We start from the raw sequence: 7,388 nt of genomic DNA on the forward strand, positions 1-7,388 counted from the left end.
TTGTTTCTTTTTTAAGAAGGAAACCAATCGTCCCACTGCTAAGTGGGGTCTTCTCACGCTTCTGGTGTTTTGGGCCTGGCCACGCCTCACCACACGTTGGTAACAATCCAGTGCCGGCAACCCGTTCGGGAGGAGCTGGGTCAAACTTTGACAGAGGGTTTGGGAAGGGAGAGGGGAGAAGAAATCGACATTTATTTTATTATTTATTTTAAATGTTTACATCTTCTGTGTGTGTTCCAAGCCTGAATAGAAACCGATAGCATTAAAGTACCCTCCCGTACCCCCCCCGCCCCCCTCCTTTTTTCTAACTTAGGATAATGATGCTTTATTTTGTTTGTCTGTTTCTAAAGTGACTTTGTGGACTTGTGCTGTATAAACTGTATTAAAAGGTTCTGTTTATAAAGACTGATTGTCATTCCTCTGGGGACAGTGGCTGCTAAGGAGTCTTAACATTGTAAGAAAACACAATGAAAGACCCTGGCCCTGTCTCTTAAAACTTAACTTTCTCTGTATGATTAAAAAAAAAAAAATTCCATTTATTTTACTTCGTGGTTACTTGATTTTGAGGGAGAAAATACTCAACTTTGTATAAAGACTAGGTATCAGGGTTTCTTTGGCAGTGGGAGGTGTATATATCGTATTTTGGTATATAGTGGAAACTCAAGCTTTGTGCACCTGTATTTGGGATAAGTCAATGACGTGACGTGAAATCTGCTATAGACCCTGGAGGCAAATGAGTTGTACAAGGTTTTATGGCTCCGTGGGGGAATTTTAATGATTTTTTTCTGGGCACCTTTTGTCCCCTGTTTTTAAAGTCATGATGAAATGGCCCTATGGGAGGGCCTCTCTAGTCGGACTCTCCAGGCAGGACCATATGCTCACAAATCTTTGTATAGTTTTAAAAATTGAGGAGTATCCCTGCTCGGAAGCCATCTCTGGTGGTGTGTGTTGTGTTGTTCTGTGTACTGTACGTGACACAAGCTTACAGTATTTGCACTAAGAAAAGCTTGTTGGGAGAAGCTTGCTGCTATGGAGGAAAGAGCATATTAAAACTTGTTTCCCCCTGGGGTTTATTTTTGTTTTATGTTTCTGTCGTTGTTGTTGTTCGCTTTCCCACTTTCCATTGAGTAGCATTTTGTAGAATAAAATGAATTAAGATCAAAGAGCCTGTGGTGGTTGCCTTTTATTTTTCCCATCTGCCCGGCCACTTCCCTTTTTCTCCTATTCCTCTGTGTCTTTGGCTTCTCATGAATGAAGTTGGGGGGAAGGGGCTCACCTCAACCCTGGGCTGCAGGGGGAGTACTTCCTGCCCCTTCCCACCTTTGCCCTTCCGATCTCATCCCCAACCTTTCCCATCCTGTGTCAGGGCCCAGTTCTCAGCCAGCTGCCAACGCCTGCCAACCTGTGATCCAGCAAGAGGTTGACTCTGGAAGCCCAGAAATCGTCAAAGGACCGATTAAATGTACTCTGCGGTTGTCATGGTCAGACAGGTCGAAGGCAGGAAGGAGCCCTGAAAACAATCAAGACGTGCAAATACATGGAGTGTGGCATCTCTAGACTTCTTTGGAAAGTCACAGGTTGTCAAGTCTGGAGCGTGCAGCGGTGACAGTACAGCCTCGTTGTTCCGTGGACTAGGAAATCCGAGTGACCGAGGAGCATCTTCCGATGTGTTCCCTCCTCTCCATCTCTGGGCCCAGAGGCAAACCCATCTCAGTTAATGTCTGCAGTGCACGATAATGGGATATTTATTACTATCTGTTAGTAAAATAGCCCCCCCAAATGATGCCATTTGCCCTGGTGGGCCTCAGGCAATCTCAGTATGCAGGCCTCATTCTTTGGAGGACCCAGGAGAGCTGGACTGGGGGTCAGAGGCACCCTGACTCCTACGCTTGCGTCTAGTAACTGATGGAGGAAGCCGTGGAACCTCTCTCTGAGCCCCAGTTTCCTTCCTGGGGAGGCAGTGGAGCAATGATAGTAGGGAAGGAATACCTACATGGGAGGGCTTAGACAAGGTAACATTAGCCCACCACTTCCTTCGCAGTGGGCCCATGGTGTAGAGGCTGGAATAAGGCGGCCAGGAAGTCTCACTACTGGGCCTCATTGTGATCTCTTCTGCTTGGATGGGCAGGGAAACAAATTCAGATAGAGCCTGGGCTGTTTCAATGATACTGTACTTTCTTGAGTAACTCATGCTTCCTTGTGGGACAAATATGAAGGAAACAGCTGCCCAGGGTTCTCTAGGCTCTGAGGATGACACTATCCACAGAGAGGCATGTTGTGATGATTTTTCTGAGCTTGCCTCTCATGCCTGAGTACCGCCATACATTCTCCATCTTCCAGTGACACGTCACAATCCCCACCTCCTTACCCATATGGCAATTAGAGAAGTTGATGATTGACAGGCACTTATTAGATGGAGTCTTATGCTTCTTTGTACAGCTATAAATGTTTTAACATCCAGACAGGCATTCAGGCTTTTATTGGAAAAAAGAAAGAAAGAAACCGGCAACCGGGATAGCCCCACTGGGTTCTCAAATCTAAGGGCATGTACTAGGGGAGTTTGGGAGTCACCTTATGTAAGTCTCCATTGAACTGGTCCAAACCATTCCCATCACTTGACTCTGTTATTCTGTTTTCAACACAGACTTTTAACATGAGAGGTAGACAGCATTTAGACTTCCAAGGGGTTCAGCAGGGGCCATCCTCAGAAAGGATTCCTTGGCAAAGGGGTCAAGAGACTATCCTTTGTGCTAGACCTGGAGCTCCATTGGTGACTACAGCTTTGTTTCTAGGCTTTCTTTATTAAGTAGCTCTGCAGTGTATAAGGAGTAATCTATCTCCTGGAGATTTCCAGCCCTCTGAGCCACGAGACCACATACGCGAAGGCCTTTGGAAAGGAAGTGCTAGAATCAGGAAGAGATCAAGTCGTTAAATCCCACAGACTTTGGTTACAAAGCTGACTGATGCAGCTTGATTACAGTACAGCCATTGGGCCCTGGGCTGGACCGCCATGTCTGAATTGAAGGGTGTGTTTTTCCGGGAGGCTGTATGTGTTTAATGGGTGGATAGGATATGTGTCTGTGGATAGCTCCATCCCTGCTGCTCATGGGGCCCCACCAGAACCCACATGGACAGTCCTGCTACACAAGAGAACTGAGAGAGCCTCTGGGCTGTGCACATGGTCCAAGTCGTGGCTCTTGAATCTGCCCTTGCCTTTGCAGACAGTTCTGTCCCTTCCTGGTGAGAGAAGGGGCCGTGTCACTAGGAGTGATGAGCTGCTAATACTCATCTGCTCAGCCTTCTTTGTCATCAGACCTGCCTAGAGGCTTGAGAAATTGCTGTGGCTGCCTAGTAGGCAGGGTGAAGGGCCTTGGTGGACAGAGGCCACAGTGAAGCTTATCACGGTCTGTGAGTTCTTGTCTCTGGAAAATTCTACTCACGTGAAGGGGGAAATGCTTCAGGCTCCCACCTCTAGAACAAGAAGACCTAAGTCCTTGTGGAAGCCAGAAGAGGTAACTAAGCCACGTTGGCCAACAATAGTGTTCACTCTCGTGAACATCAGGAGGGCGTGATCCTGTGCACACAAGGCTTCCATCCCCTGTACAACAGAAGAGTCCAAATCACGGTGGGAACTGTAGATCCTGTGCGCCCCTGGAATAGCCCAGCCTTGTCTATTTGGAATGTGTTATTAGATGCTAAGTACCTTTTATTATTATTATTATTATTAACTTTCAATTCATTTAACGTAAAACTACCCATTTCAAAGCGAACAGTTCCATGGTATTTGTGTCCCTACACCACGGGCAACCACTGCCCTTATCTTGTTCCAAAACATCCTCATCACCGTGAAAGAAACCTGGTTCATTAAGCAGTCACCTCCTGTCCCCTGTCTCTGGCAACCACCAGCCTGCTGTCTGTCTCTGTGATTTATTTTTAGGTAACATTTCTGAGGATTCCAACAATTCCATTTTCCACACTTGGGGGGGAAAAAAACCCAGCATGTTGCAAATAAACTAAAATAACTATTGGTTTATTATTTATAGACACAGCACCCCCCTGCCTTTGGCCTCGTACCTTTCCATATGCCTTCACATACACGGTCTCATTCAGCCCAGGAGACACATGTTGCTGAGTGTGCTGGAAAACGCCAGCTCCAGGAGGGATTCCTTTGCCCTTACGCAGTGGCCCGGCTAACACTCTGGCAAACACAATCACTACCTTCATCCAGTGCACAAAGCAAGCATTCGTCTCCCAAATAAAGATGGAGCAAACCCGTAACCGCAGTTGTTGTTCGTTCATAAAAACAGGACTTCTTCGTGTAAACCTAAGAGGACCGCGTTTTAAAGATTAATATGCCAACAAGAGGGTACGCCTCTTGTTCTGACAGGTCTAAGGGGGAAAAAGTTCTCCCATTCATCCAGAAGTATTCTTGTGTCCTTACTACGCCCCCCCCCCCCCCAAATACCACAAAGTGGACACTTTGAGACACAGCTGGATAAGACACTATTTGGACACATGTTCTACAAAGTGTCTCTGCTTTGTAGTTCAGGGTTTTCACAGGAAAACTACAAGTTGCCCTCAAGGAAGTTACAGTGGGACGTGGAACATGACCCGTGGCGGGTGGGGGAGGCTACAGAGAAGACACCAGGGAGGACAGGGCTGGGACAAAGGTAAACGGGACAATCACTGGTAGGTGGAGCAGAGAGCAAGCATGCCTCGCAGCCAGCAACGGCTGAGCAAAAAGACATGGGGGGAAAAGGCCAGGGTGCCTGGATGTCGAGAGCGGGTGCCGATTTAAGGGAAGACAGAGCGTTCTAAGCTGTGATCTTAAGGGCTTTGAATGGCAGGCGTCTGTCATGCAGGGAGTGTCTGTCTGTGTCACACAGTCTCTGTGCCAAGAAAGTCAACTAGATCAGGGGGTCCTAGTATCCCCACCTCGGCCTCTGCCTTCATGGGGTAGGGGTACAAGAAAGGACCAGTTCACTGAAAAAGAGAAGAGGCATACGGTGCTATGGGTGCAGGTACCACTGGGGACTTTCCCCAATCTGGGGGGGAAGGGAGAGGGGGGTCACATCCCAGAACCAGTGGTATTTAAACTGAAATCCCCAAAGTAAGTGGAAATTAAGAGTTAATTTCTAGGTATTTAGCTTTGAAGGTGGCAGCTAACTGGAAGTGGGTGGGCTGGTTAGGATTTTTGTCAATTTGACACCAACTAGAGTCACCTGGGAAGAGGGTGCCTCAATTAAAGAACTGCCCCATCAGCCTGGCCTGCAGGCATGCCTGTGTGCCATTTTCTTGATTTCTGATTGATGCACGGGTTGGGGAGGGTGTGTGTGTGAAGGTGGTTGGTGGGAGGGGGAGGGCTGAACTCCCTGTGGGTGGTACCACACCTAGCCAGGTGGTCCTAGGTTATAAAAGAAAGCAAGCTGAGCAAGCCAGGGAGAGGCAGCCAGTAAGATGCCTTCATCCGTGATCTCTGCCTCAGTTCCTGCCTTGGCGTTCCTCAGTGGTGGACTGTGAGATGGAAGTGTAAGTCAAACGACCCCCGTTCCCTTCCCAAGTGGCTTTTGGTCATGGCAATTATCACAGCAACAGATCCAAACTCGGCCAGAGGAGGCGAAGCAGCGGCAGTCATCCTTAGAAGACTAAGGGACCCCATATGTAGGACAGCTGGGAAAGGAACAGCCTCGAGTCGGAGCCATGGGGTTGGGCGGCAGTGTGCTCCTGGGGAGGCTGAATCCCAGACCCCCCAGTTCCAGGAAGAGAAACTGGGAGGAATCAGAGTGGGAAGGAGACCCGGGTCCCAAGTTTGGGTTTAGACACATTCATTTGAGGCGCTCGGGGATTGGCAGAGGCCCCTAGACCATGACGGCGCAAAGGCAGCCGGGAAGCCTAAGATGAGGAGCTTCCTTCCAGGGAAAAGTGTGGGACCTCACAGCTCCGCTCACTTCCAGGCCACCCTGGACCTCACCGTGGGTGCTTTCCTGGCCAGGTCTGTTCTGGTTCCTCAGAAGGGCTACTCAGTGCTGTCTCCTCCCTTCTCAAACTGTCCCCAACCTCCTCACTCTCTGCAGATGAGGTCATTTCCCACTTCGCAGGAAAGCAGGGGATCTCTTCAATTTCCCCTCACTGACTTCACAAACCCGTCGGCTCCTCTCCCTCCTGGTCCCTAAGCCTCACTCTCTTGCCAGAGCTGGGACCCTCTCGGGGTGAGTTCCCTTTCCTTGTTCTTGGATTGGTCTCCGGTTTTCCAAAGGCCCTTTCCCACCAGGAGCCGAGAGGATTAAGTGTGACCCCATCTTTTAGATGACAGAGCCCTCCCCAGCACCAACTAGAACATGCCCTCGTTCAGGCTCACCTCCAAGTCTTAAGAGTTAATCTCCCCTTTGATGCCTACTTCCTCACCTCCCACTCCTCGCCACCCACTCAGGTCTAACTTCTGCCTCCCTTGCCAGACACTGGACTTTCTTGTGATGAAATGCTATAGACTAGCATCTGACCCTGAGTGCTCTTAAGCAGGACACGGCGCGGCGAGTTGTCCCAGCTGTGCCTGTGATAGGCGCTTCTCTCTGGCTTCCTTCTTCCAAGCCTTGGACTCCTACTACACCCTCAGTTCCCACGTCGATGCATCCCAACACCACACCGAGTCTGCTTCAAGTAGAAATGTCTTGTCTATTGCCACCTTCCCAGCAGGAGCCCTGCCATCTCTGTCTGTGCAACAAGAGCCTTTTCCAAGTCCCCACTGCCCAGCCCGGTCCCCGCTGCCCAGCCCGGTCCCCGCTGCACAGCCCGGTCCTCACTGCACAGCCCAGTCACAAACTGACTCTGGGACCCTATGGTCTGTTTCCTGGGCCGACAAGTTCCAGGACCTCCAGTGTAAACTACCGATGTGAGGCTCTTGCTCAAAGCCTGTCGTGGAGGGACATCGCTAGGATTAGATACAGCGGTGCCCGACGCAGAGTCCAAAGAAGCAGACACTTGACCATATAAGGTTTTATTCTCTAATCTAGATCCTCAGGTTGAAGACAGAAAGTCTTCCTTCTCAGAAGGAACTCCGGTTCATTTGGCTGTGTCTCTGGGCTTTTCCTTCTGGGAGAGTCTTCCCTGCCACCCCTGAAGTTGGCATTGGTGAGTGGCTTCCCCCGGGAACATCAGGGTGTTCAGGGTCTACATCCCACGGTGGGTTCTTAGCTAAGGGACTATTAAGTCTATGGCAGGTCACAGTCACTGCTCTCTTAGTTTTTGAAGTTCCTCCAATACACAATTCTTAAAAAGGCTGTTCTAGTCAGGGTTACTATTGCTGTGATGAAACACCATGACCAAAGCAACTTGGGGAGGAAAGCATTCATTTGGCTTATGCTTCATCATTGAAGGAAGTCAGGACAGGA

The sequence above is a fragment of the Peromyscus californicus genome, unplaced genomic scaffold (assembly GCF_007827085.1).
Source record: "Peromyscus californicus insignis strain IS unplaced genomic scaffold, ASM782708v3 Scaffold_1__1_contigs__length_55948999, whole genome shotgun sequence".
NCBI lineage: Eukaryota > Metazoa > Chordata > Mammalia > Rodentia > Cricetidae > Peromyscus > Peromyscus californicus.